This window comes from Urocitellus parryii, chromosome 9 (assembly GCF_045843805.1).
Source record: "Urocitellus parryii isolate mUroPar1 chromosome 9, mUroPar1.hap1, whole genome shotgun sequence".
NCBI classification, from domain to species: domain Eukaryota; kingdom Metazoa; phylum Chordata; class Mammalia; order Rodentia; family Sciuridae; genus Urocitellus; species Urocitellus parryii.
This window is the reverse complement of record NC_135539.1, coordinates 36,645,464-36,673,452: the sequence shown is the minus strand read 5'-3', so window position 1 is coordinate 36,673,452 and position 27,989 is coordinate 36,645,464. Positions and strand designations below refer to the sequence as shown.

The following is a 27,989-nucleotide window of genomic DNA, read 5'->3' as shown; positions in this document are numbered from 1 at the left end:
TGTGGTTTATGTTGCCAAACTACCAGACCAGGAAAACAAGAGTCAGGGGCTTCAGGGCATGAAACCCCAGACTCAGTAAGGGCCAAAGACCCTTCCAGATTGCTTTCTGCCACAACAGCAATATTTAGAGTTTCCACACAGTGTGGTTACATTAGGCAGAAGATGATTGGCTTATGGATGTTGTCTTGCTTATGTATGATTGACAGGCACACCCCACTCAAACCCTATAACAGTTGTGTGCATTCCAAAAATAAACTGAGCTACTGGACGACTGGGTCTCCAGCCAGTTCTCTCACCAGCTCCTGGAGTCTGTGCGTTGATTCCACGTCTCTACTCCCCCACACACACACACACAAGGTAGCCGAGTGACCATCGACCACGAAGGGACTTAGGAACACATACATGTGGGGGAAAAGGTACACTCATACATTGCTGGTGGCACTGCAAATTGGTGCAACCACTATGGAAAGCAGTATGGAGATTCCCAAGAAAACTTGGAATGGAACCACCATTTGACTCAACTATCCCATTCCTCTGTCTATACCCAAAGGACTTAAAATCAGCACACTATAGTGACACAGCCACATCAATGTTCATAGCAGCTCAATTCACAATAACTAAACTGTGGAACCAACCTAGATTCCCTTCAACAGATTAATATATAAAGAAACTGTTATATATATAATAGATATTATTCAGCAATAAAAGAGAATAAAAATATGGCATTTGCAGGTAAATGGATGGAGTTGGAGGGCTGGGGTTGTGGCTCAGTGGTAGAGCACTCTTCTTGCACATGGGAGGCCCTGGGTTTGATCCTCAGCACCACATATAAATAAATTAAATATTGTGTCCAACTACAACTAAAAAATAAATATTTTTTAAAATGGATGGAGTTGGAGAACATCATGTTAAGTGAAGTAGTCCAATCTCCAAAAAACAAAGGCTGAATGTTCTCTCTGATAAGTGGATGCTAATAATGGTAAGGAGGCATAGGGAGAATAGAGGAACTTTGATTGGGCAAAGAGGACGGAGGGAAGAAGGGTTTGGAGGCAGAAAAGATGGTAGAATGTGATGAACATCATTACTCCAGGTACATATGTGATTGCACATATGGTGAGACTCTACATAGTGTATAACCAGAGAAATGAAAAGTTGTGCTCCATTTGTGTACCATGAATCAAAATTCATTCTGCTTTCAAGTATAACTAATTAGACCAAAAAAAAAAAAAGAAAAGAAACATAAGTAAGTGCCGTCCATTCATTTCTTAACAACAGAACTGTACATAGGGATGTACATTATGTTACAAGTCCAAGCCTGCGAATAAAAGGGAATATTTAGCAGCTTGTTTGGAAAATGGATTAAATGTTAGAAAAATGAAAAAGTTAATCAAAGTTAATGCAAAAACAATCAAGAATTGATTTGGTATGACAGAGTGGACAACTTCCCTGCAAGGGGGAGACAAAGTTGATGCAAACCCAAAGCACTTGAGAAAGCACATCCCATTCATGATGGCTAAGACAAAAGAGATGGAAGGTACCAAAATAAATAAAATAAAATAAATGCATTTTTGTCCATCTTCACTACCAAAAGAATGTTTTAAGTATTAAAATGTAGAATAAGATGAACAAGCACACTGATAAGGACATGCTCTAAAGACAGGACAAAAATCGAGCACACATAGCCCAGCAAAGATGTGGAGAACCTGTAACTCCCTTCACATCACTGGTGGGAGTGGAAAATGGTGGAAAACAGTTTGTTCGCTCCTTGACCAAGTAAACACAGACTCCCCGTATGAACCAGCAATTCCATTCAGTGTATATTCCCAAAGAACTGAAATCAAGTACCCCAACAAGGATCCATACACACATGCTCAAGCTGCATGATTCACCAGAGCCAAAGAGGGAAAACCACTCCAATGTCTATCAGTAGATGAATGGGTAAACAAAATGGGTTTTATCTTTATGAAGGAATATTATCAGTTAAAGAAGGAATGAAGTGCTGGATGTGCTGCTGTATAGATGTAAATATACAGCCATTGTGCATTCATTGTCTGTCATTCACAAATTCACCCTCTTTTCTTGCTCTGTGATCATGGACCTGGTCCTTGTAAATCTCACTCCTTTGTCATCCTAACTGGTAAACCTTGTCTGGAGGGGATTCTGGGAGAGAGATGGAGCTTGATTTCACACTTAGTCCCCTCTTTTGTTAGACAAGGAAACTGTACTCAGAAAGTTGTCCCAGTCGTACAGCAATAAGTGACAACTGGAGATAAAGCATGGGTCTGCTGCTGCTGCCCCCAAATTCACCTGCTCTGTAGTTTTTTTCCCAATTCAGCCCCTGTCCACTCCCTAACAGATGAGAGCATACAGCTGGAAACCCTCATTTTGCAGAACCTGGTTTTCTTTTCCATTCCTCACCCTGATATTGAACCCTATCTTGGTTCCCAGCTGGTTCATTCCATGTTGGTCTCCATTCCACCTCCTGGCCAAGGACTTATGCTCCCACAATATGTGACGCACCTGCATCAGATGCTGAGTGCAGGTGTGCTGTTGGCTCAAGGAAGTCCTGCAGGGGGCTCAGAGGTGCGACCTATCCATCTAGGTGTCCAGTGGCAGGTGCTGAGTCTGGAGTGGTTGAGAACAATCACCAACTACTTAGGACCTACAACTGTGGGTCTCTAAGGTCAAACAAGGAAAGCAAGTCACAGAAAGGCTCCTTGACTTGCCCAACACCTTACAGACATTCTCTAACAAAAACCTGCTGGGCTATGTGGGCTCGATTTTTGGCCTATCTTTAGAGCATGTCCCTATCAGTGTGTTTGTACATCTTATTCTACATTTTAATACTTAAAAAAATTCTTTTGGTAGTGAAGATGGACAAATACCTTTATGTTACGTTATTTTATTTTTTTTTTAATGTGGTGTTGAGGATCTGTGCCTCACACATGCTAGACAAGCAAGCGCTCTGCCACTGAGCTACAGCCCCAGCCCTACATTTTAATTTTCTTCTAAAAACCCTTCTGGATTAGAGGCAGTTATTCTATACATGGTTTATCATTTTAGTATTTTTGTGAGAATGTATTTTAATCTTAAAATATATAGTAGAATTATCCTGTGTGCATGAATATCTTTGCACTTAGAATTTGCCACTCTTGTCTACCAATTTGGCCAGGTGATTGTTCAGGAATTTGGAGAGTTGTTTTTCTGAGAATTCTTTAAAGTCCTGAGATCTTCAGGTCTTAGACCAAGGAGGAAATAAGTCACATTGTTAGTTTTAGGGCACATCAGTTTCCTTATGACAAACCCACATTGTCATAGAAACCTTATAGAGTGAGTAAATAGGTTTTATCTTTTCTTTCTATTCTGGCAACAGTTAAAAGTGTAGTGTTGAGGATGACTAAAGACTTTCACCGCTTAAGTGCCCAAGGTCAAAGTAGAACAGAGATTTGGAGTGCTGTATTTCATCTCTTATGGCTTGAATATGAGATGTCCCCCAAAAGCTCATTAACAATGAGCTCAGGTGAACAATGTTCACAGGTAGATTGTGAGAGCTGCAATCTAATCAGTGAATTAATAATTTGAAAGGACTACTGTACTCAGTGTTAGGTGTAGGCAGATGAGGTGTGGCTAGAGAAAATAGGTCACTGGGGTCACCTGCCTTTGGGTTTGATATTTTTTCCCTGTCGCCTTAGCCCACTCTCCCTGCTTCCTGGTTGCCATGTACTGAGCACCAGGCCCTACTGCCATGGTGCCTCACGTGGGCCCAGAGTCATGGGCTCAGGAGACCATGGACTAAGTCCTCTGAAATCGTGAACCCCAAATAAAGTTTTCCTCGTCTAAATTGTGCTTGTCGGGGATTTGTGTAACAGCAATGAAAAGCTGACCAACAGTACAATAAAAGTGTATCCTTGTTCTGTCATTTATAAGGATTAGTGCTATGTAGCAACTTACTTTTAAACTGTGGGTTTAAAAGCAGGCATTACTTCAAACCTGCAGGAGAAACACCTAAATAACCTACAGCAAGATTGCACCCTGTAACCAGGCATGCTGGTGTGCATCTGTAATCCCAGTTATTGGGGAGCTGAAGCAGTAGGTTCTCAAGTTTGAGGCCAGCCTCAGCAATTTAGTGAGACCTTGTCTCAAAATTAAAACTTTAAAAATGGGATGGGAATAGTAAATCAGAGATTTTTTTCACCTCAGTGATAAAACAGGGGTTCAATCTCCAATATTTAAAGAAGAAAATAAAAAATATAGTTCACACTGTAAAAGGGTAACCCCAGACAGGTGGGGGAACCCATCTTAGATAGAGTTATGTGGTGAAGGGGATCCCCCACTCACTGTCTTGACAGGGTCACAGTGAGAAAAAGTTTTGGCAAAGCCGCTCTCCCACTGTCTTGACAGGGTCACAGTGAGGATGAATGCTGGCAAAGCCACGCTGGTTGGTGGGAAACGAGACCCTTTTTTATGTAATTGGGACTTTTCATTTTCATGCTTATGTTTCTGACAGGAGGCATGAGTATGTTAAATGCCAAAAAATTAAATTTCAGATGGCTAGAACATAACAGGTAGTTCATGCCTTGGAGGCTGTTCTACTACCCCTCAGCATATCAAGGACAAAGTAGAAGGCTGTTCTTCTATCTCGGTACATTGTGGACAAATCTGATAATGGACAACAATCATCCTTTGAAAGGTCATGAGAATTTTAGGCACCATATTGATTATTTCAACTAGAAGCCAAGCCCATATTTCCTGCCTCTTAGAAAACCTAATCAGTATGCTTATTTCACAAAGTTCACCACATGCAGTTTCATTTTTGATTAAGGAAAGTTATATTATACACTTAGGAAAGTGAAAACATATAAATATATATTCTTCTCTTTTTATAAACCCTTTCTTACTTTACATAGGGATATATGATGAGCATAGTTAATATTGGTGGAAAGTGGATTGATTTTTAGAACTTACTTTCTATTGAGAAAGATTATAAAGATATGAGAACTAGTGCACCTTGACTGAGAAACAAAGAAACTCTTTGAGAAAGCAGCTCAACCAGTTTTATGAGAATAAATTTAGGAATTAATTAAAATAGCTTTATAAGACACAGTTTTAGAATAATGTTAGAAATATTTTATTTAGATTCTTAAGTTTAGAAATTCTTAAGTTTTTAGTTGTATAGGTTTCTGATATGTTTTAAGAATGATTCATAAACTTTAGGATATTTTAAATATAAGATTTAAAGGGACTTTTTTAGATGGGAATTTTAGATTAGAAATAAAGTACAAGTGTACTTTAGGTTAATGATTGGTTAGGAGACTTAGAGTCTGGTTAAGTAGTTTGGCATTAGTTAATAAGAAAATAACATACCTTGGGGAAAAATAGTAAATCTTGGGAAAATCTGAAAAATGTAAATTAGTGACGTATTTTATTAATGATTCTGTACTTTTAATAATTACATAACTGAAGGTCATATCCTGGAAAAATGTAAATTAATGTTACATTGTTTGTACCCCCAATCATGGTTAAGGAAATGTCATGTCTTGGCAAAGTTTTAAATTATATAATCAATGACGTATTCTGAATCTATAATGATGAGAAAAATTGTAATAAAAGATGACCCAGAGAAAGCTGCATTAGCTCTCTCTCTCTGGAGATTGCTCCAACGGAACGATTCCTGTCTCATCTTTTCGCCGACGCCACTCCTCCTTCAGGACTCCCTGGACCCCGCTAGGGCAGGACCCCGGCAGTTATGATCCCTGGGAAATTCCACCTCAGACTGCTAGAGGGAAAAATCTCAGAAAGACTCTTCTTGAAGCCCATTCAACCAGCATTTAACCTGAAGAGCCATTTGGGAAGGCACCTAAGACCAATTCCTCCTCACCTATGCCTCTCTAACAAGGAATCTGAGCAGAACAAATGAGTGTCATCACGTGGACAGGAGGGGCTCCTTTCAGGGGCGCTGTCTCTAATGAACAAGAGAGAAAGGGGGCCCTGGAGGTGATTGATGTGTGCCAAGCTTGGTTCTGTGAGCTTCCTCAACAACGGCACCTTTAAACCTCACAGAAATCCTAAGGCAGCAGTTTTTCCATGAATCAGGGGAACAAGGCTCATATCAGATTCCTTGTCCAGGAAGTCTGACCCCAAAACACAAGTCTGACCCCAAAGCTCATGCTTTTCTTATTTAGAATTCCCATAAGGCACTGTGGTTTCTATCAAAAATATTTCTCTACCTGCTCTCTTGGCCAGGTTATGAGGCAGCAGGAAACTTGATTCAAACTCTCTGACTGGACAGGAGTGGATTGGTGCCTGTGAGTCATCATTTCACACACACCTGGACTGGGAGTGTAGATCAGTGGTAGAGCACTTGCTTAGCGTGGGACAAGGCCCTGGGTTCCATCCCCAGACACAGATACACAGACACACAGACACACACACACACACACACACACACACACACACACAAACACACACATGAACATCTCAATGAAAACCAATAATTACCTGATAATCTTTCTTCAAGAAGCAAAAGTAGGAGCAGGGTAAGGGACAGGAGCTTGCCAGGCATTGCTAAGGGGCCATGATCCTCCTGCAGGGACAAGCTGCAGCGGCACCACGTGCTTATGAGCCCAGTCCACACCCCTGCCCACAGCCTCCTAGGGGCTAATAAGCCTATATTCCTCCATTGGCCTTCTGATTACTGGTGCATTTCCTAAAGCACAGGACCTTCATTCTTTTTTTTTTTTCTTTTTTTTTTATCACTCAAATGGAGAAAAGGCAAAACAGTTACAGAGGCTGGTAGAAATATACAGTCTGTGGCTATTTTAATTAAAGTTAAAATAGCCAACTGTGAGAATGGCCTTAGGCCTGAGCCTAAGCAACTCCATTTTAAAAACTCCAGTTTGAAACCTGCAGTCTCACCATGCATGCCTAATGAAGCCCTCCATTGTGGCCCTCAGACACAAGCAAGTCACTTCCCCTCACCCTGATAAACTCAGAGTGAAGCCTCTGGCAGGCTGTCCTCACCTGATAATAGGGAAAGGTAAAAATATCAGGGTGGGGACCACCAGGTGAGATGTTTTAACCCCAGGGTAATATGATGTTACTGAGAAATCCAGTGGCAGCTGATAAGGATGGAAAGGGGGGTCAAAAGCTCCCAAATTTAGTATAAATAATAGAGCAAATGAACATTCAGCCAGCCAATACTGATGCACACAAGCTGGAGTGCCTGATAATGACCTGGACTGACAGCCCATCACTTGTCTTCAGTTGCTGACCCTCTGCATCTTCCTCACCACTCTCAAACTCTGCAGGCACATCTTGACTCTGGTGAGAGCTGCAACTTCTTCCTAGGACCACCTCCTCAGCCGGCTGTCAGCTCCACCCCAGGAAAAGCCTGATCACCTGACCTGATCACTGCTGTCTGAGTGAGTGTGCATCTGCTGGACTTAAAGCCTTTTGGTCTGATTCTTGAACTTAGCATGCAGAGGGATGTCTGTCATTAGCCTGTCATGATTAAGTGTGCTGCAGTGCTTAGAATTAATTAATCCACAGAATTGTTTGCTGTGAATTGTTATGTCTATTGCAGTGTCGAGAATTAAGGATTGTCATTTTCTTGATTAAGAACTTATAGAGTGAAATTGTATTGAGTGATTTGAGTGAATAAAGCATTGAAAAGTGCAGAAGCGTGTAGACATTCTTTATTTCTCCCCTTCAACTGCATAATCACACCTTTTGCCCATTGCAACATCAACTTCAAAGTTTTTTGTTTTTGTTAGTATTGGGGATCAAATCCAGGGCCTTGCACAAGGCAACTTCAATTTTATGTGGGAAATTTACTTATGTAGATGTCACATCCTCCTCCATAGGTGTTAGACCAATTACACAGTATACTCATCCTTCTTTCATTTTTTTTAAATTTTAGGTGTATATGGACTCAATGTCTTTGTTTTTAAGTGGTACTAGGGTCACACCCAGTGCCTCACACTTGCGAGGCAAGTGCTCTACCATTGAGCTACAACTCCAGCCCTCATCCTTCTTTCTCACAGCAAAATCGATACCATTCATTGGAGACTTTATTTATGCCTCACCACACTCAAGTCTACTTATGGGACAGAGGCAGTTGTACTTTGCTTGTTCACTGGTACCTTTGCTTACATTCCATTTGTAAGTGACAATTCATAGGATGTTACCCTTTAAAATTTACCTTTTCCAAGTAGCTTTCCTGGATAAGACCATAACTTTGCTATCACATGATTCAATTATCTAGTTTTTAAAGTCTGAATTCCCTATTTATTTTCTAATGTTTCACTTAGGTATGCCGCTGCTCTACATAGGAATTCAGTTCCATTTTGACAGCAACTCAATAAAAGAATCTTCAGAGAAATAAGTCCTACCTCAAGCTAATAAGGGTTATATTAAGAGGAAGCAAAGGTGGCTTTTTTGCTATTTGTGTTCTCTTTATATTGTTGAATTACAGACGTGTTGAACTGGGTTCTTATAAAAAGAAATCTAAAGATTAAAGAAATGTTTACTGGGAAAAAAAAGAAAAGAAATGAAAATAACTGAAACAGGGCTTCATAAAGGAAGTCACACAGGCAAGGCCTTTGTTTCTAACACAGGAGGACTTGGCCAAGTCCTGCACTCCAGCTCAGGCACCCTTCTTTAATTAGATGTCATTCTGGCTCACCATGAAATGGTTTTGACTTCTTAGACAATTTTATTTTTACATGGGAATAATGACTACAGGTGGCTTGACATGCTGAGGTTCCAGTTCTTGTTCCGTGCATGGTGCTCTGTGGAGAGTGACCCCAGCTTGTCTGATTTACATGTGCAAAGACAGGTATGAGCCCCACTCAGCCCACCCACTCCTCAGTCTGGGCAGCAAAGTCTGCTGGACCTACTGCCGCTGGATTCTCACCTTTCCTTCACACTCAGAAGGAAGAGGAGACAGACCACAGCCACTAAACCAAGACTAGGATGCTGGGAAGACAGACTGCTACACAAAGCAAAAACCATGAAGCAAGAGGGAAAAATAAAATGAGGGTTAAACTATGCAATTATACTGCCAATTTATAAAGACATTATGACCCACACTAAATGAACATACAACGCATCTGGCTCCCTTCCTCCAGACATTTTAATGCAGGAAACAAAAATACTACATCCTCCTTGTGGTAAGCACTGTTAGTGTTCAACACTTTTATATTGATTATGCATCACATAAAAACTAAGTCATAAACATTTAAAATTTTTTTTCAGTTTTAGATGGACACAATACCTCTGTTTATTTATTTGTTTCTATGTGGTGCTGAGGATTGAACTCAGTGCCCCCCACATGCTAGGCATCCACTCTATCACTAAGCCCCAGCCCCAGCCCCAAAGTCATATACTTTTGATTCACATATTTTTACATAAATCAAAACAATATCACAAATCAATACAATGGCAAAATCTGGAATCCAGAATTATATGTTTTCCACAAAATACATAAAGTTTGACAGATTGTTGAGTGAAATGTTTGCTGTCCTATAGAGCTTTTGCTGCCCAATGAAAAACAAACCTCCACATGGGATGTTCAAGAGGTCAATTTGTAAGAGAGACAATTCATTCTGTATTTAATGAAATATTTATTTCGGATGGTAACACCAGATAAGTCATGTAAGAGCTCAGTAAAAACAAAAAACAAAACCACAATATAAGAGAGGAGCCTGGGCGGAGGGTGGCAGGGCTGGCTCCCTGGGCAGCCGGCATGACTCAGGATGCTGAGTTGAGCAGGAGGATCTGGGACCTGGAGGGAGGCGCGGCCTGGGCCCTTGGAGCACACCTGTTTGGCGAGGGGAGGTCTGAGGCCTGGGAGCAGCAGTGGCATCTGTTAGCGTCCACCCTCGGCCCCCTCAGGAGCAATAACGGCCCCAGGAACCGCTAGTTCTCCTCTGGACCCGTAACGGCCCTCCGAATCATCTGCACCCAGATCCGTCCAGAGAAGCAACGACCAGCTGCAGAAACCTTCACCCCTGTCATCCCTGACCCCTGAAGGGCCATAGCTGCGCAATCCCAGCAGGTGCAGGTAGTGGGTGCAGGAACCGCGTGGTGGGACGTTATGGCGTGAAGCAGGACAGGGTTTACTGGCTTCAGGATGGGGTCGGGTTGCTGGCAGGACGAGCTGCGCTGCCTTAGGTGCTCCGTGGGTACATCTGTAAGGCCACCGGGTGCTGGGGAGGAGGGGACACTGTCCTCCTGTCCTCCGTGAGACTTCTGCCTCTCTCCTCCGTTCTTGCTCCTTCTCCCTTCTTCCTCGGGAGCTCCAGTGTCTCCCAGTGTGCGACAGCCTCCATCTGGACCTCAGTTCTTTGACTGACTTCCGCTGAGGCCTGTCCTTGCAGAGTCATGCAGCTTAGTGAAGGAAAAGTCTCTTTCTGCCTCCTTTGATGGAGGAAGACGTTGGGTCTGAGATGGGAGTGGTTCTCCAAGGTCTCCGGTTGGTTTGTGGGCAATTTCCGGCCAGTATGCCTTCCCCTGTATTACATTTAAGTCACAGTAAGTTTCCTAATAAAACACCCCTTTCTGGCTGGGACTGTGGCTCAGTGGCAGAGCTGCTTGCCTCGTAAGTATGAGGCACTGGGTTCGATCCTCAGCACCACATAAAAATAAATAAACAAAATAAAGGCATTTTGTCTATCTACAACTAAAAGAAATATTTTAAAAAATACTCCTTTCACCAGAGCCAAAGTTTCTATAATTAGAAAACAGATGAGTGCTGTAGAGCAGAATTCCTTTTTTAGCTGACATTTAAATGATGGCAGATGTTTTCATTTGGATTTGAAGTTCATTCACCATGAGACTCACACCCACTTGTTCACCCCTACAAACATGTGGGTGGGGAAGACCTACTGGGACAGCCTCCCAGGAGGTGTCCTGGGAGGTTTCTGGGTAGGTTTTTATGCAGTAGATCCCTGCCACAGCAGGCCAGATGACTCATAACCACACTGCTTGCATTTTCAATTCCCAGGTCTGCACCTGCTTCCACATCTTCCATGTTTTCCAAGAGCAGCAGAGAATGAGTAAATCCCTGGTGAGTTTTTCTATTCATGTGTTTATTCTCTACTTTTGCTTACAGTATTCCTTAGGAGGCAAATAAATAGTCTAAAATATGTTCAAAACAGTATAGTGATCAACAACCAATGACTTTGTCCTGTTCATGTGTGTAGACAGCATGATCCTTAAAGCATCCCTAAAACCAGACAGAGTACATGTGTGTCTCCTATTTTTTGGCATTCATAGCAAGTAATTATTAATATTATACATTCCTTGACTTGACCGTGAGAATGTTCCTTTCTTTTGGATTTTAAATATTTCTTTGATGTGATTAGGAATCGCCTTCCTAAATAACAACCAACAAGCCACTGCCACTGATACCTTACTTGTCTGTCCTCTGGGTAGACAGCATAATGCCCAGGAAGGACTCAGCATCCATGATCTTTGTGGTGACTAAAACATTGATTTTGTTGCTCTGTGCAAGGATAAGGCCTGGATCTGCTGGAGGAATGGCCTCTCTTAAGTGAGTCTAAGAAGTTCTTTCTGCAGGTTGGTCTGGCTTGCACAGCAGACAGTGCAGTAGAAATCCCTGGCAGAGGGGTCCTCATTTCCCATTCCCATTTTATCCTGCCTCCCACGGTCTCTATTCTGTGCCTACCACTTCCCTCATCCTGTTCTAGTGAAGACTGCCCGTGACCTAATGTACACTGGGTATTTCTAACATGCACACCCAGGGCTAATTGCCCATCGTTGTCTTAGACACTTTGCAGTCTCCCCTGTAATTTTCTGTCCCACATTTGTCTTGTTGACCTCTTTGTAAATCTGAGGAGTTCTTCTGCCGTTAGCTCACGACCCTCCTTACTCCTGTCTGATCTCACTGTCCTGTGCTTTTAACCCCAAGTCTATGTCAATCCCCCACGGGGATCAGATGCCTCTGTCCAGCCAGCTACTGAGCCTCTCCCTGGGGTATGTCCAGAGGACACCTCAAGCTAATAAATACAATAGATCCCAAATCGTTTTTGTTGGTCTGTCTATGCCTTCTGCTCTTGCCCCTATTTGTTCATTGAGGCAGCCTATGAGCCTGTCCAGAAAAGTGGGATCCTTCTAAGCTCTTCCATTTGCTGTTGTCACAGGCAGTTGCTAAAGTTTGCTGGTGTTATATTCAAAGTTATCCTTTCCTCTTACTCTCTCTCCTTGTTACCATTATTACAGTTTTGGGGGTTGTTTTTGTTTCTTTGGACTCTTGCAGAAACTCCCATTCTCTACTACTTCTTTCCTTCACTGGCTCAAGTGCATTTTCTGCCTTGAGCATTTCTCCTAAAACCATAATTTGATCATGCTGCCCCCATGTGGAAAGCTCTTCAGAGGCTCCCTGAGTGACCAAGAAAACTAGGTTATAATTAAACTGGGAGTGGGAGATGGTGAAAAATCAAATTTAAGAAAAAGCCAGAATTGGGTTTTACCATTTTGAATTGGCGCTGTTAGCATGAGGTAAAGCAGAGATAGCAAAAGGGCAGGGCTTGTGTTGGAACTTCAGTGGACAGCCTGCACTGGAAGTCAGCATGGAAAGCTGTGTTGGGTAAGGGGGTGAGCCCAGGACTCTTCCATGTGCAAAGTGCTACAGAAGGTAAGACTGGCTGGGACTGGTAGTGAGGCCAGAATGAGGACCAGAGGCATGAAGTTTCAGGAGCTAAGGAAATTAAAAGATCTGGGGGTTGGAGGAGGAACTGTATCAACTGTTCATAGTCAAGCCCAAGGACAGAATTGGCCATGGGATTCAGTCCTGGGACTCCTTGAGGATTTGTTTAGCTGGATCTGGAGGGGTTTAAAAGAGAGTGAAAGAATTGGATTTCATCTGTGTACAAATTTTTAAACAAATGTTGACCCAATGGGAAAAGAAGAATTAGTCAGTAGATGTGGAGGGAGTTAAGGTCAAAAGAGGATTGTTTTGTTTTGATGGGAGGAATAAGATTGGAGATGAGCCCGGGGAGAAGGAAAATCTTTGACTTACTTGTGTTTTATTTGCTGAACTAATTTGGAAAGTGATAAGCCAGGAATAGACACCACTGGTAAGTGTGGTATTCACAAAACTGCATTAAGTGCTTTCCACGGAGCCCCTGCTTCCTGCTGATGGTACAGTATGTGATTGGGACCATCATCATCTTATTGTAGAGGTGATGATACTAAAAGGAAGCAATTATAGTGCTGGTGGGAGTTTTTGTGAATTCAGAAGATGCACATTAAAAATCAGTTTCCAGGTGAGCTAGCTGTCCCTTCTCAGGATGGTGTTTCTTTAATGTGGAGAAAAGAAATTCAGGGTTGCCTGCTGGAAACTGGGAACAACCAAGTCATGCTATTGCTGATACCTCTTGTAGCAGGCTGTGGGCTTTCCTGAAATGAAATATATAAGTAGAACATGTGTCACCTGGCTTGCTTATTACTTTGGTGATGTGGTCAATACTGCAGAGTGATAGCAATTGGATTTCAGGCATGCTGAACTTGAGATCTGGGACATGTTAGCCTGGACTTGAGGACAGTTCTGGGATGGCATGAGTGGTCTTGGAAACCCAGAGGTTGCAGCTAGTGTCTGAAGTGTGGGCAGTATAGTGAGGCCTGTGGCCTCAATCTGTAGCACTTCACCTCAGTGCAGTTTGTCGGCATCAGCATTGCTTTGCATAGTGTCCATCTGGTTTATTGTTGTTGCTGGTTGTTCTTATTAGAGACTGAACCCAGAGGTGCTCTGCCACTGAGTCATACCCCTAGCCCTCTTTATTTTTTTGAGACAAGGACTCAGTAAATTGCTGACGCTGTCCTTGAACTTCCAATCCTACTGCCTCAGACTTCCAAACCACTGTGATTACAAGCTTGCATCACCACACCCAACAACAGTGCCTGTTTTCAGTGGCTTCTCTCTTCATGCAACTTTTCCCACTTCAATTGCTCCACTCCCTCAACCACCATCCCCCTCTTAATGTATCCATCTAGTTTTAAGCTCCAAATGTCATCCTTACAAGCCCCGAAGCATTGTTCTCTCTCTCTCTCTAACCCATTCACATCTCATCGCTGGCTCTGTTGCCACCTCTCTTTAGCTTTGTTTTACTTCTGGATGATACGTTGCTTCACCTGCTTCTTTCCTCAACTGCTCCCACATTCCCTGGTGCTCCCATCTCCCAAGATGTCTTTCTACAGTTGTTGTGACTGCACTAGTTATCTCTTTCCTCTCTGTGCCTATCTGTTTAGAGCGTTCTTCCTCTCACCTCATTCTTCTTAGAACCTGCTCCATTCCCTTCATTTTCCTTCGTGTGTTTCTATTTCCTCACAACCTTCTGTTATGTAAAACTGGAATTAGAGGTTGTGGAAAAGACTCTAATAATGACTCAACTAACAAACTCTATCTTCCCCTGTGTGTCCCCCTCCTTGGACCATTACCAGGAAGGCATCCTCCTTCGAGACACTTCTCCTTGATTTCAGATTTAGGATTTTTACACAGTTCCCTTAGAATTTTCTTTCTTGGGGCTGGGGATGTGGCTCAAGTGGCAGCGCTCTCTCCTGGCATGGGTGCGGCCCGGGTTCTGTCCTCAATACCACATACAAACAAAGATGTTGTGTCTGCCGAAAACTAAAATGTAAATAAAATATTTTTTAAAAAAAGAATTTTCTTTCTTCTTTGTACTCCTCCTGAGTTGCCTTCCTATATTTCCTGCTTCTAATCTCCAGCTTAAGATCTGCCACCTTCTCTGTTGTTTTCCAACATGAAAAGCACTTGAAGATTTTTTTTTCCACAAGAAAGAAATTTGGTCAATTACCTGGAACCCTGTGATATAACAGTGTCATTTGACAGCAAAGAAGCAGTCTAGACTGACATGATCCCATACATCATAAAAGTGCAAAGACATTCATCTTTATTAATTTTCCCCAAGAAATATGCTATGTTCTTTCAAAGCACATACCACATGACCTTTTTTTTTTTTTTGGGTGGTGCTGGGGATTGAACCCAAAGCCTTGTGCATGCAAGGCAAGCACTCTACCAACTGAGCTATATCTCCAGCCCAGCACATGAACTGTTAAAATACACACTCTCTTTTTAAAAAAAAAATGTATATATTTATTTAGTTGTAGATGGACACAATATCTTTATTTATTCATTTTTATGTGGTACTGAGGATCAAACCCAGGGCCTTACACATGCAAGGCAGGTGCTCTACTACTGAGCTGCAGCACCAGCCCCTACACCCTCTTTAAAATGACAGATGTATGGGCTGGGGATGTGGCTCAAGCGGTAGCACACTCGCCTGGCATATGTGTGGCCCGGGTTCGATCCTCAGCACCACATACAAACAAAGATGTTGTGTCTGCCGAAAACTAAAATAAATAAATATTAAAATTCTCTCTCTCTCTCTCTTAAAAAAAACTTAAAATGACAGATGTGTCAAGGGTCAAGGCACATTAAAGAATGGCAGCTCAATCTTCACAACTCAATAATGAGGACTAAACATTAACATTTATATTGTTCAGAATTTGGGGTATTACCACTGATCTGGAAACATAGTAGATACGTAAGTATGATAGCTGAAAAGATGAAAACCTCTCTTAAAAGTGAAAATATCTATGTACCTATAAAAAAACTCTTTTAACACCCATTAGAAAATTTATTAGGAACAGCATGTTTTCAAAATAACAACTGTCTCAAGACTATTAAAAGACAGTAATAATTTTATGGCCATCTTGTTCAAAATAAACCAATGAAATTCATGATATGTAGTAAAATTATCTACGCTAGTCCTCTGGTTCAAATGTTTTGAAAGTAATTCCATTTCATTCTTAGTCACTACATGACACCTTCAAATGGTCCAATACTGTGGCACCTAAGTATATATAAAAAAGGACCTTGATATCAATACCACAGGGGAAAAGCTGAATTCAGGACACTAAAATTTAGGGATGTCTGAGGAATGAATGGAACGAGAAAGAACCCTGGTTTCTCATCATTCCTTCATGGACTTGTGTACCCCCAGCTCCCATGAGCCTGATACAGTAACTATGTGGCTCTGGGTGATCCTGGATTATCTGTCCAAGAGGCCCCTCTTCCTCATGACTCTCTCAGTGTCCCCTGAGATATCCTGCTGAAAATGCACCACATTCCTCATCCAATGATCTGGAAGAAAGAGGAGAGGTTGTTTGACTTCATGGGTGCAATTCTCAGACATGAAGGTGAGTAAGTTCTAACTAGAGCTTAGACCAATTTAGAATCCCAATTTTATCTCAACCTTTACTCTTGACACCCTGAACCATCATTTTCAGTTCCATTTTTTTTTTTAGTTGTAGATGGACACAGTATGTTTATTTTATTTTTATGTGGTGCTGAGGATCAAACCCAGTACCTCACAAATGCCAGGCGAGTGCTCTGTCACTGAGCCACAACCCCAGCTCTCATTTTTGGTTCTGATCCTCAGACTTTATTGACCCCTACTCCAAAAATCATTTCATACACCCAAGGTCAGGCCCAGAATTCTGCTTCATAGCAAGGACTTGAGGTGATTCTGCTGGTAGAGCAGAGCACAGCTAGAGAATAGCACTCTGGAGTTAATTCACACTGTGGTCCCTGTCAGTTATTTCATCAGAATTAACCATGACACAAACATCACTAACATGTCAGCATCATGACCCAGGAGCCCAGGTGCCTGATCCCTACCCTAACCCCCAACTGTCTCCCCATACGCCTGCTCCTGTTTAGTGTAAAAAGCACTGGAAGGAACTAACTGAGGTCTCCCTGCCTATCAGCCTGGTGAAGACCTCACGGTGCTCTGGTAGCACTGAGTACACACGCTGTCTCTTCAGCTTCGTCTTCAGCCCACAGTGTCTCCACAACCCAGAGGTGCTTAGGCTCAAGGTCCAGATCCTCTAGATCCTCCTCAGAATCTGATGACCACTTCCTCTTCTTCTGGCCAGAGCACTGAAGTTGAAGCCCAAGTTCTACCCTCTGTATGGAGTCAGAAAACTTGGACAGATCCACTTCCAGCTTCTCTGGATCTGATGACTGCTTCTATTTCCACTTCATGTTACAGGACTGGTTCTGAAGACTGGGATCTACCTCTTCAGTGGAGTCATCACAAAACTGACAACTCCACTTCCACCTCCTCCTCAGAATCAGATGACGACTCCTCTTTCCTCTTTTGGACAGAGGACAGTATGAAGGCTGGGAGTCCTACCCTCCAGGTCAAGTCAAAACCCTGACAATTTCCACCTCCACTTCTGAATCTGAAGACAACACCTCTTTTCTTTTCTGGACAGAAGACAGTCTGAATCCTGGGTTCTACACTCTGGATCAAGTCAGAAAACTCTGGCAGATCTATTCATCTTCTTTGAATCCAGGGGTCACCCATTTGCTTCTTCTGGCAGGATGACTGAGGCGGCAGGTGAGGCTGAGTAAAGAAACCCAAGTAAAGGTGCCTTTCACCACTAAGCCCAGTCCACCACCAGAAAACCCAAACCAGTCAACTCTTCCTTTCTCCTCAGCCATTTTACCTTTGCTGATAACCATCTGCCCTTGATTCGCCTTTCCATGGTCCCATCTCCCCATTTTAAAAAATTTATCCTCATTATACAAACCTTCTCTTTTGGGGGGAGTGACCCTGCTTACATCCCCTCTATCCCTTTCCTCTGTTTGGATCATATCTCCAAACCCAGTTCCTCTCTCCGCAGATTGACCTTCTACGTGGACTTCTTTGACCCACATCCTGTCCAGTCCTCCTTCAAAACTGGGCTTCCTTAGTCCACCTTTCCTGACTTCTCTATCCTTTCTTCCATGCCAGTCACGGTCTCAAATCTGTTCTCGCTCCAGCTCCTTCATCGGATGGTCCTGTAACTTTGTCATCCACCACTACCTCCAGGCAGTACCCTGAGGTGCTAGGCTGGGAATTCTGGTCCTCAGGCTTGGCAGACAGTTGACAAGTGGTCGTGAGTTCTCCCAAACTTGCTTCTCTTCCACAAAACCTAGACTCCGATCTGTGCAAACCCTTCTGCAATCTGGTTGAATATGTGCCTCTCCAGATAGGGGAGAAATCAGCAATGATCAGTCCTGAGGAGAAACTTGTCCCATGTGTGCCAAGGGCTCCTGGAGTCTGTCCCTTCCTCTCTGCACATTACCATTTCAGAGCTCAGTCTGGCCAAGAGGGAGAAGAATATCAAGGAAACTTAGGGAGAATAGAAATGATAAGTCCTCTCAAGAGGAAGATAATAAATATACACAAAAGACCAGGTACATTGAATTGTCAGCTGAAAAATGAAAACCCGTGGTTTTCAAAGCTATTCTGCTAAATGTCACTGGCCTTTACTGTCTTCAGGAATCTGTCCTGAGGTCACATCCTAAGCCATCCTTGAGTTTGGGAGGCATTTTGAGGATCTATAATACAAAACTGCATGTGCTCACACACTCTTCACATGGTGTCTATAATTTGGGGAGTTTATATGTCAACTAAAACTCTGCCTCTCAATTCCAATTAATCTCACTTGCTTAGCAAATTTGGGATTCCCAGCATGGGTCGTGACACACATATTTCACTACCACTATGTAGCTTAAAGAAAAATGTCACATATACAAAACAACAACAACAACAACAGGAAAGTTCTGTAATTCCAGACATTGTTTTCTCCTGGGGAAAGTGCATGGTACCTGAAGGAACTGGTGAGTTGCTCACCAACCTCCTAACTTAGGCCTCTGCTTTCTACCTTTATAACTGAGTCATTCTTTGTCTCCCTCTCTCACCAAAATTTGTGAATAAATATATATTCAAAACAAAACATGTGACCATTGTGAAGTGTAGAATTCAGCAGCATTAAGTACAACCTGTATCTCTTGTGAGGGAGGTTTTTTTCCCAGATGTGTTTCGTTGATTTCATCATTGTGCACTCACTGCATACAGTGCGCTTACACCTATGGCTGTGACATCACTGTGGAATATCATGTGATGGAGCCCTTTCATATATGTGATGTATTGGTCCATCATTGGCTAAAATTTTGTCATGTGAAGCGTGACTGTAGGTTTTCCTTGTGCAGTCACTACCACATTCCTATCTCTAGAGCTTTATTTTTTTTAATCACCCCTACAAGGTTTTGCAGCCTTGAAACACAAACTCCCTGCTTCTCTTCCCACAGCTCCTGCCGACCATCATTCTACTTTCTATGAATTTAACAATTCTTGGTGCCTCGTCTGTCTTGCATAGTGTGAACTCAAGAGTATTTGTCCCTATGTCTGGCTGATTTGTGCACTGATCTTAAGCTCCTATATTGGTGGAAATGTGTCAGCATTTCCGTTTTAGGGCTAATAGTTGAATTTGAGGATAGACTCCATCTTTTGTCCATTCATCCATTCATCCATTGACTGGCTTTGGATTGCTTCCACAGTTGGGCTCTAAAGTCTTTCTTTTAATATACTATTAGACCTTAGGCACAGGCACGTCTGTATGCTTTGTAGTTTGATCTCTTCCATGACTCTAATGTACCCATACCAAATACGAATGAAGTGAACTTAGTTCATCCAACTTGCTGGCATAGTAAGTGTCCACCATATTAGGCAATCATAAATGTTCACAGTTGGATGAGGTCCCAGAGGCTTTCCAAGAGACCTGCATGTTCCTTAGCTTCTTCTTCACAGGCCCGAGCTGCCCTCTAAGTCTCTCCCTGATGTGAAAGGTGGTGCTGGTCAGGAAGCAGGTCCTATTACAGTAGAAGACCATTGCCAGGATGCTCTGTTTATCCAGTTTCCATTCATGATAACTGTGACCAATAGAGCTGGTTGGGTCCACCCATAACAACCAAGAAGTTCACACACTCTTCTAGTGGACAGCTTTCTGATGCACTCACATGCCACATGATGTTTCAGTCAGGGACAGCCCATGCCTCCATTTGTGGTCCCATAAGATTATATTGCCCAGAACATCAGAGCTATCTTAGCTTCTTAGTAACTGTACTCTGGTTTCCCACAATGACATTTGCTAAGACCTTATCTAATACTGAAGTGATTCATGATTATGCAAAAGTATCAAAATTCTGTTCCAGCTAAATTTTCTGTTGTGAACCATGAAAAGCCTTGATTATTTTGGCTACAAGTAGGCAGTGCTGGTCTTACTATATGTTGATATATTTTCCAAACTAAAGTAAATTCTTAGGTTTTGCCTAGAATCCACTGTTACATCTCCACTTCTCTTTTCCTCCTATGGATGCTGTCTGATACAACAATGACAGTTATACTAGAGAGATGGCAGAGTGAACAGAAATGCTTTGCAAGGACCAGCGTTTCAGCATAAAGTCGCATAGAGAAACACTACAGCCCAGGTGCTTGGGCCTATCCCCACAGATTCTAATTGAATGGGAATGACAATGTTTTCACTGTTATAATTTTAGTTTTGGAAACTTCTGGTTGGACAAGGCAATAGGGATCCCAAAGAAATCAAAATCACTACAGTAGGAAATAAAGAAGAAATATTTTTGTGGGGAGGTGAGGTATGATCAGGGCCTTAGAGGGAAGGGCTGTAGCAGGTCTTGAGTCCTCCAATGAGAGAGACCCTCTGAACCAGGCTGCAATCCTGGTGAGTGACAACCCCTTGCTCAGCCTTGGGGTCCGTGTGAATAGAAGGCTTCCAAGGAAGCTCTGCCCACCTCTGCCTTGGCAGGCTCACGTGGCTGAGTCTTCTCCTTTCACCTTCACTTGTACTTTAGAAAGTCAATGCTCCTGTACCTTGATAAGTTCCCCATCATGATCCAAAGAACTAGTGAAACCCTGGGGGAAAAGAATGAGTGCCAAAGGTGAACTTTTGCCACTTCTACCCAACATGGAATTCACAGGGTCCAGACTTATTGTCCCCTCTGAAACAAATTCAAAAAGAGGGAAAAAGATAAGAAATGTCAATCATTAGAAATTTAAATTGCTGAGAGAAGCCAGACCAAAGAAAGAACAGCTCACTGGCCAGAGGAGGAGTCTCCAAGCCACAGAGCAGGAGAACAGCTGGGCAAGGCAGTAGTGTCCCTAAGCAGAAAGGACAGAATTGGTACCTAAGGAGACATGGCAACTGGAGGTGGGTGCAGCCGTGTGTGCTTGTAGAGAGGGATGGGCTGGATAGGACAGACATGGGAAAGCGAGTAGTTGCAGGTGGGATCTGGGGAGAATGCTCTGGAGGCTGAATAAGGAGGGAGGGTCTTTCTGGTCATCCATCTCCTTTTGTGGTAGCTCCTTTTCTTTCCAGATTCAAGCTATGATCCAGAGCTCTGGGTTTGCACTGAGATCACACTCTCATGCCCTAGAAGTTCTGGAACCATGGAGGCCTATGGTCATCGGCCTGAGGGAAGGTACAAAATTCTGTATCCCTGGCCTGCTGACAGGGTCATTCATTATCTATTTAGGAGATCCAAAGGACCCAGCTGCTGGATGCCCTCCTGTCACCTCCCACCCATAGCCACCTTCTGCACACCATGTAACACCACAGCCACCTTTTGCACACCATGCAACACCATAGCCATGCATACACAGCCTGAATCTCCCAGGCAGCTTCATAGCCTCAAAACCACAACCACACAGATGACCTCCTAGAGATGTGCTGGGTGCTATGAGGGTGCTTGGCCAGACCTGAGAGAGAACAGTTTGTCTAGATGTGCTAGAAATCCTTAACTCAGAGAATTAGGCCCAAATGTCAGCAGTGATGAAAAGTTGTTTTCGGTCTAAAGTGAATAATTCTTAGCCATGAGTTTCCCTCTCTCCACATAAATTAATTGCCTTTTTACACTTTTCATTCATTTGGATCATTCTTCCCTAACGATACCAAGCATGGATATTTATTTACAACAATGTGAATATGACACAGTAGGATATTCCATGCAACTGTTCACATATTCCACAATGAAGATACTCTCATTAACTCTATTTTCATTACAGTTTGCTCACAATAAAATGGCTTATGGTCAGAACTCACTTCTGAATATATGCTGCCCACTGACTTATTACTTCTGGACGAAGCTCTCCTCTTATATATTCAGACTTTTCCCTGTCAAGTTCATGGTCAAGGAAGTTTTTCAGAACCACAGGGGGTTAAGAAATACTAGCTTCAGGACAGCATCTTACACAGAACACAGTAGAGTTTGAACTTGGGCAGAGGATGAAGCAAAGATTTTATTTCAACCACGTGGAGGCAACCAAGTTAGGAGCAGGCACTATGGGGACAAATGAGAGGATTGGCCAGGGATCCGGCACCTGGTCTCCTGGTTCTTGGTGTTGATGTTAGTGATGTTTGTCACAAAGTTAGTTCAAATGTGAAGTAACTGGCAAGCATCATGGTGTGAGTTAAACAAAGGGTAAACTTACAGCCACTGCACTTTTCACAAAGAGCCCTGCTATCTCTGATCTACTCATTCCCGGAGGACTCAGAACCCATCTGCCCTCAGAGACTCTTAGAAGATGGATACTTATATTAGAAATGAAAAGGTCCCAGCTTGGGATCACAGAGCTTGGTTCCAATTGTCCTCACTGATTGCAGACATTGTGGCTGTAATACATTTCATCCTCCCTGAGAGGTGGTTAACAGGACCATGTTCACGCTGTTGTAACTATCAAATGAGAAATGACCTAATAACTCTGGATGTAAGGTGGTGTATTTTGGGGGGATGATGGGCCCTCACAGTTTACTAGAAGCTCTTATTCATACAGATACCTTTCTGTTACACAAACCCTCACTCAGTTGTTTCCTGGGGGAGTCTCAGGTCCAAGCAACTTTCTCAGGAATGTTCCTGATCTCTTCCTATCCACCTCTATTGGGCAACAATCCCACACCTTCTCCAAGGGAGGTCCTGTTCTCCTCTCTGCTCTCTATCTCCCATTGAAGCCTCTTCTGGTTCCCAACTAACATCAGTGTTCTGCTCACAGAGGATCCTGTTGTCAAAAGATTCCTGGCCTGGGACAAGAACCTGAGGGTGTCTGACAAGGTGAGGTTGTTCTCCACTGGGCAGTGTTCCTGCTTCAGCACAGCCTGGATGGGGAGGGATTTCTAGCCCATGGTCCTTCCCTCTGCCTCCACATAAAGCCAAAAAAATGTGCCAAGTCCTGGCTCCTTTGTGGCTTGTCACATCTCCCTTCAGGACCCAGCAGTTCCCTGCAGAGAGGACAGGTGGACCTTGCTTCTTCTTGGGGTGCTTTGGGCTTCAAGCCCAAGTCCACAGTCTTGCATGGCTACCCCCTTTTACTTGTTGTCACCTGAGTTTCTGGGCTCCTCTCCTCTTTGCTCTCCTTGGGACCCCCCATTCTCCAGCTTACCCAAGACCCTCTTCGCCCAGCTGACCTACATGCCTTTCCTCAAAAGGTCCCCTGAGATCTGGGCCTCCATTGCACTCCTAGGCCTTCTCTCCCCGACTGCTCCAATTGACCTTGATCCTTCCTGTCCTTCCCCAAAGAAGCAGGTCTCCTTACTCAGCTACCTTCTCCTAGGAGCACTCTCTACCCCAGACCTCCATTCTTCTTTCCCCTCTTTCCTCCTTTTCCAGGATATGACCTCTCTCTCTGTCTTTCCTCTCTCTCCATCAGTACCTCCTGTCTATGATCATAGCTTATTTTAGCCGGGCTGGCCTCTTCTCCTGGCAGTACCAACAAATCCACTTTCTTTCTGGCCCTGTGAGTATTTGGTCTCCTTCATCAATCAGGATTCATTACTTGGGAGGGTAGAATGGGAGAAGAAGGGCATTAACCTATAGTTTATCTTTAGCCTCTTTGTCCTGTTTGCTCTTGGGACCCCCTGTTCTCCAGCTTACCCAAGACCCTCCTGTGTACAAGAAATTATAGCATTGTAGTATGGTTGTTTTTCACACTTCTCCTAGTCAAAATAAACACATGAGCTTCATTAAGGCCAGATTTAAAAAATTAAAGCAAACCAAAGGAAACATGAAGCTCACTTAAAAGGAGTGAAGGAAGCATTATGTTCCTGGCAGAGAGACTGAAGGTGCAGCCACATCTGACTGCTCTTCCTTCCTGTAACTACACCAACATTGTTGTCTTCTGCCTCTGGATTTCCAAGACAGATGCCCAATTCCCAGCCCGGCACAGGCACAGTGTAAAGTGCTCCCTTCTGGTCCTTCATACAGATGTCTTCTCACATTTTTGGCCTTGTACATACCTTCTGAAAATCCTTCCAAGATGGATCCAACCACCCCTTAGGCCTCTCCCACAACTGTGTCGCTCAATGCTTTCTAGAAAAAGGTTGGAGTCCTTCAGAAGGTCTGTGTCTGGCAGAGATCTCTGGACCAAGGTGTGGTCCTCCGTAACCCTTAATAGGGCTGGTGCAGTCCTGTCTGAAGATGGTCCTCTGGGAGTCCATTTTGGGAAGCTGACTCCAAGGGCAGGTCCTTCCTTTGTGCCTCTGAGGAACAACCTGGTTTCTTTCCCCAGCTACCTGGCGAGTGACTTGGAGGAGGACAACCAGGCTCCTAAACAAGACATCTTTCATTTCCTCTATGGGAAGAGCTACGCCCAGAGTCCCCTGTTCCACAAACTGCGCTATCAGTTCATCTGCTCCATGGGCTGGAACACTCGGGTTTCCAAGGAGGAGTTTGAGGAGGTGGGTGGTGCTGTGTGTGCTTGTGGAGGGAGAGGGATGGGCTGACTGGAGAGACACAGGAAGGTGGGTGGCTGCAGGTGGGATTGGAAGGGGAGTAACTCTGTAGGTTGTGCACAGAGGGAAGGACTTCCAGGCAGTCATCAGTTAGTTTGGTTGCGTTTTTTGTTTTTTTTGGTGTTTTTGTAGTAAACCAAATTTGTATCTCAATTTATTGTATGCAATCTAACAAAAAATTCATGGAAATTTACTAGGTATATATAAGTGATTCAAGTAATAAAAGAAAGTTCCATTTTAGGAAAATGAAGTTCATATCTTGAGGAAAAGTAAAGTACATTAAAAATGTAAAGCCAAATCCAATTTCTATGTATTAAGGGAACTATAGTTTAATAAAGCACATAAGTGATTTTTTAGATATATATCTTGGGTCTTTAGTATATATTTATGTATAGATAGATTTAACAATTGTAATCTATGGTTTATTTTAAAGGAAGTGGATAAATGAGATGAAGGAATTTTCATACTATACTAAAATTATTCACAAAGCAGAACATTTTATGGTGAAATACTTTTTCACTTATACAATTTTTGCACAATTAATTACTACTTTTGATCTAACTAAAATTACACTTTAATTATTTGTCTGGAACACTGAGATGTACTCTTTAGTTTTAAACAAAAATCATACCAAAACTACTGACCTGCCAACCTTATGGTTATGTTGAAACTATAAAAGGATTTCAATGATTAAAAATATATTTAACGGGGCTGGGGATGTGGCTCAAGCAGTAGCGCACTCGCCTGGCATGCATGTGGCCCAGGTTTGATCCTCAGCACCACATACAAACAAAGATGTTATGTCCACCGAAAACTAAAAATACATTTAACTATGTAACTAAGTTGTTTTGATATGGATCCAAGCATAAATATCACTAACCACTATTCCACTCAAATCAGAGACAATAATAAAGTTGTCTCTTGATAAAATCAACTTTTCAAGTTTGATTTAGATGGGACACCAAAATGATTTTATCTGTCAAAGCATCTTCACAAAATTTTCTAAACAGCTAGCATAATTTACTTATCTGATATAGAAAAGGAAAGTATATTAATTTTTATTGAAAAGAAAGCTGAAAATATGATGTCCCACATCTTATATAATATGCTCCTGTGTTATCCATGTTAGTAATAAGTGAAATAATGTTGTGATATCCACATATAGCTACTTCATTTCTCACCAGGCTAAATAAATCTAATAGTTACACCTTGATATGTCATTTGCTTTGTAGCTGACAGAACCTAGTTAATAGAATCAAGCCTCTCAACATTATATTTGTTGAGATATTTGTAGACTGTTGAATCATGGTGACTAGAAAGTCCAAATCAAGGTGAAGTAATTTTAAGGAATGGGAAAATAAATTAACCATAACTTCAAAACCCTCAATATCCTGTAAAGTCATCAGCTTTGGTGGGGGCTCTTTTCCTTTCCAGATTCAAGCTTATGATCCAGAGCTCTGGGTGTGGGGCCGGGATCGCACCTCACTGCCTAGAAGTCCTGGTACCATGGAGGCCTCAGGGGAGGGACAAAATTCTGTATCCCTGGCCTGATGACAGGGTCACTTATTGTTTATTTAGGACACTCAAGGACCTAACTTCTTGATCCAGTCCTGTCCATCTCCCACCCACAGCCACCTCTGTAGAGGTGAAAAAGACTGAATCTCCAAGTCAGTTTCATGGTCTCAAACCCCAACCACATAGATGACCTCTTAGAGGTGTGCTGGGTGCTCTGAGGTTGCTCATCCAGACCTGAGAGAGAACAGTTTGTCACACAGGATGCGCTAGAAATCCTTAACCCAGACAATTTGGGCCCAAATGTCGGCGGGTGAAAGGTTGATCTTGGTCTAAAGTGAATGAATGTCCTTTAGCCATGAATATCTCACTCACCTGTAAATTGTCTTTTTTACCCTCTTCTTTTAATTCATCTTGGGTCATACATTCCTTAAGAATATGAAGCATGGAGATGATTTATTCATAGGACTGTCATAGTTTTAGTACATATGATTAATGTTGCTTATTTTATCTATGTTTATTTTAAATAGTTTTGAGATAGATGGTGTTTGGAAAATTGTTATTTCTTATTAGTTTTGTGATTAGTGTTATAACCGTTTATGTACATAATTATTTCTCTGAAGTTTTTAATCTATTTTATCTGTTACTTTTATATCTCAGTGGCATTACCCCATAGTCTTATAAAGTTTCATTTGATATTCAATCATCATTATTGTGAATATTGAGCTGCTATTATTTAACTTGCCTTGACATGTTTTTCTGTCTTTTTAAAGTATGGATTGTAAAAGACCATATGTGCTATGTGAGTTTTTTCAGAGGGGCCTATGTTCTTTTGAAGAACATAGCTCAGTGCATTTGTAGGGAAACTGAATAAAGGTGAAAATCTTTCTACCTTAATGATACATATGATCATATTATTCTAGATTGTTTGTTGTCAAATGATACTGTGGTTTAACAGGGTTGTTTTTAATTAACCAAATTTCTTACCTGTGGAGAAAAACACCTCAATTATTTTTCATCTTGGAAAACAGAACTTTCTAACTAGAGTCTAGAAACAGGGAGGACATTGAGAGAGACAACACAGGAAGAGTGAAAGAAAATTCTAGGAGAGCTGTATAACAGCTAAATCCAAATCAAGAAGAGGCATCTCAACAGGAGATGCCTTCCTGGTAATGGTCCAAGGATGGGGGACACACAGGGAATGGTAGACTATGCTACTGGAATCACAATTTGAGTCTTTTCCACAATCTATTTCTAGTTTTACATAGCAGAAGGAAACCCAAAGGGTCTTGTTGAAATAGAAACTGGTGAAGGGAAATGAAGGTACTAGGGCAAGTTGTGAGATGAATGAGATGATAGGAAGAGCTCAAGCTGGTAAATAAATAGGCACAGAGAGGAAAGAGCTAACAGTGTGGGCACTGAATGACTGCAGACAAGCATCTTGGGAGATGGGGAGCTTCAGAGAATACGGGAGCAGCTGTGGAAAGAAGCAGGTGAAGCAAATTATCAGTCAGAAGAAAAACAAAGCTAAAGAGAGGTGGCAACAGAGCCAGTAATGAGATGTGGTACAGGGTTGGAGAGGCAAATGGAGATGATGTGAAGAGGCTGGAAAGTACCTACATGCAATGAGCTTAAGGCTGGTTGAATGTGTTACAAGAGGGATGGTGGTTGGGTAAGTGGAGCAACTGAAGAGGTAAAAGTTCCATGAAGGGAAGTCATTAAAGACAGGTACCGTGGGCTGGGATTGCGGCTCAGAGGTAAAGTGCTTGCCTGGCACGCATGAGGCACTGGGTTTGATC

The 27,989-nt window shown here is 42.5% G+C and overlaps 1 pseudogene across 1 annotated transcript in view; it reads left to right on the top strand.

Annotated features, from left to right (window-relative positions):
- LOC113195597 (speedy protein E4-like) overlaps positions 1-27,047 on the top strand; it is a 67,102-nt pseudogene extending 40,055 nt beyond the window's left edge. The window contains exons 3-6 of the transcript XR_013344270.1: positions 22,944-23,002; positions 23,598-23,684; positions 24,456-24,624; positions 26,113-27,047. The product of XR_013344270.1 is annotated as a speedy protein E4-like (transcript). The remainder of the gene's footprint in view (positions 1-22,943; positions 23,003-23,597; positions 23,685-24,455; positions 24,625-26,112) is intronic.
- The last annotated feature ends 942 nt before the right edge of the window (positions 27,048-27,989 follow it).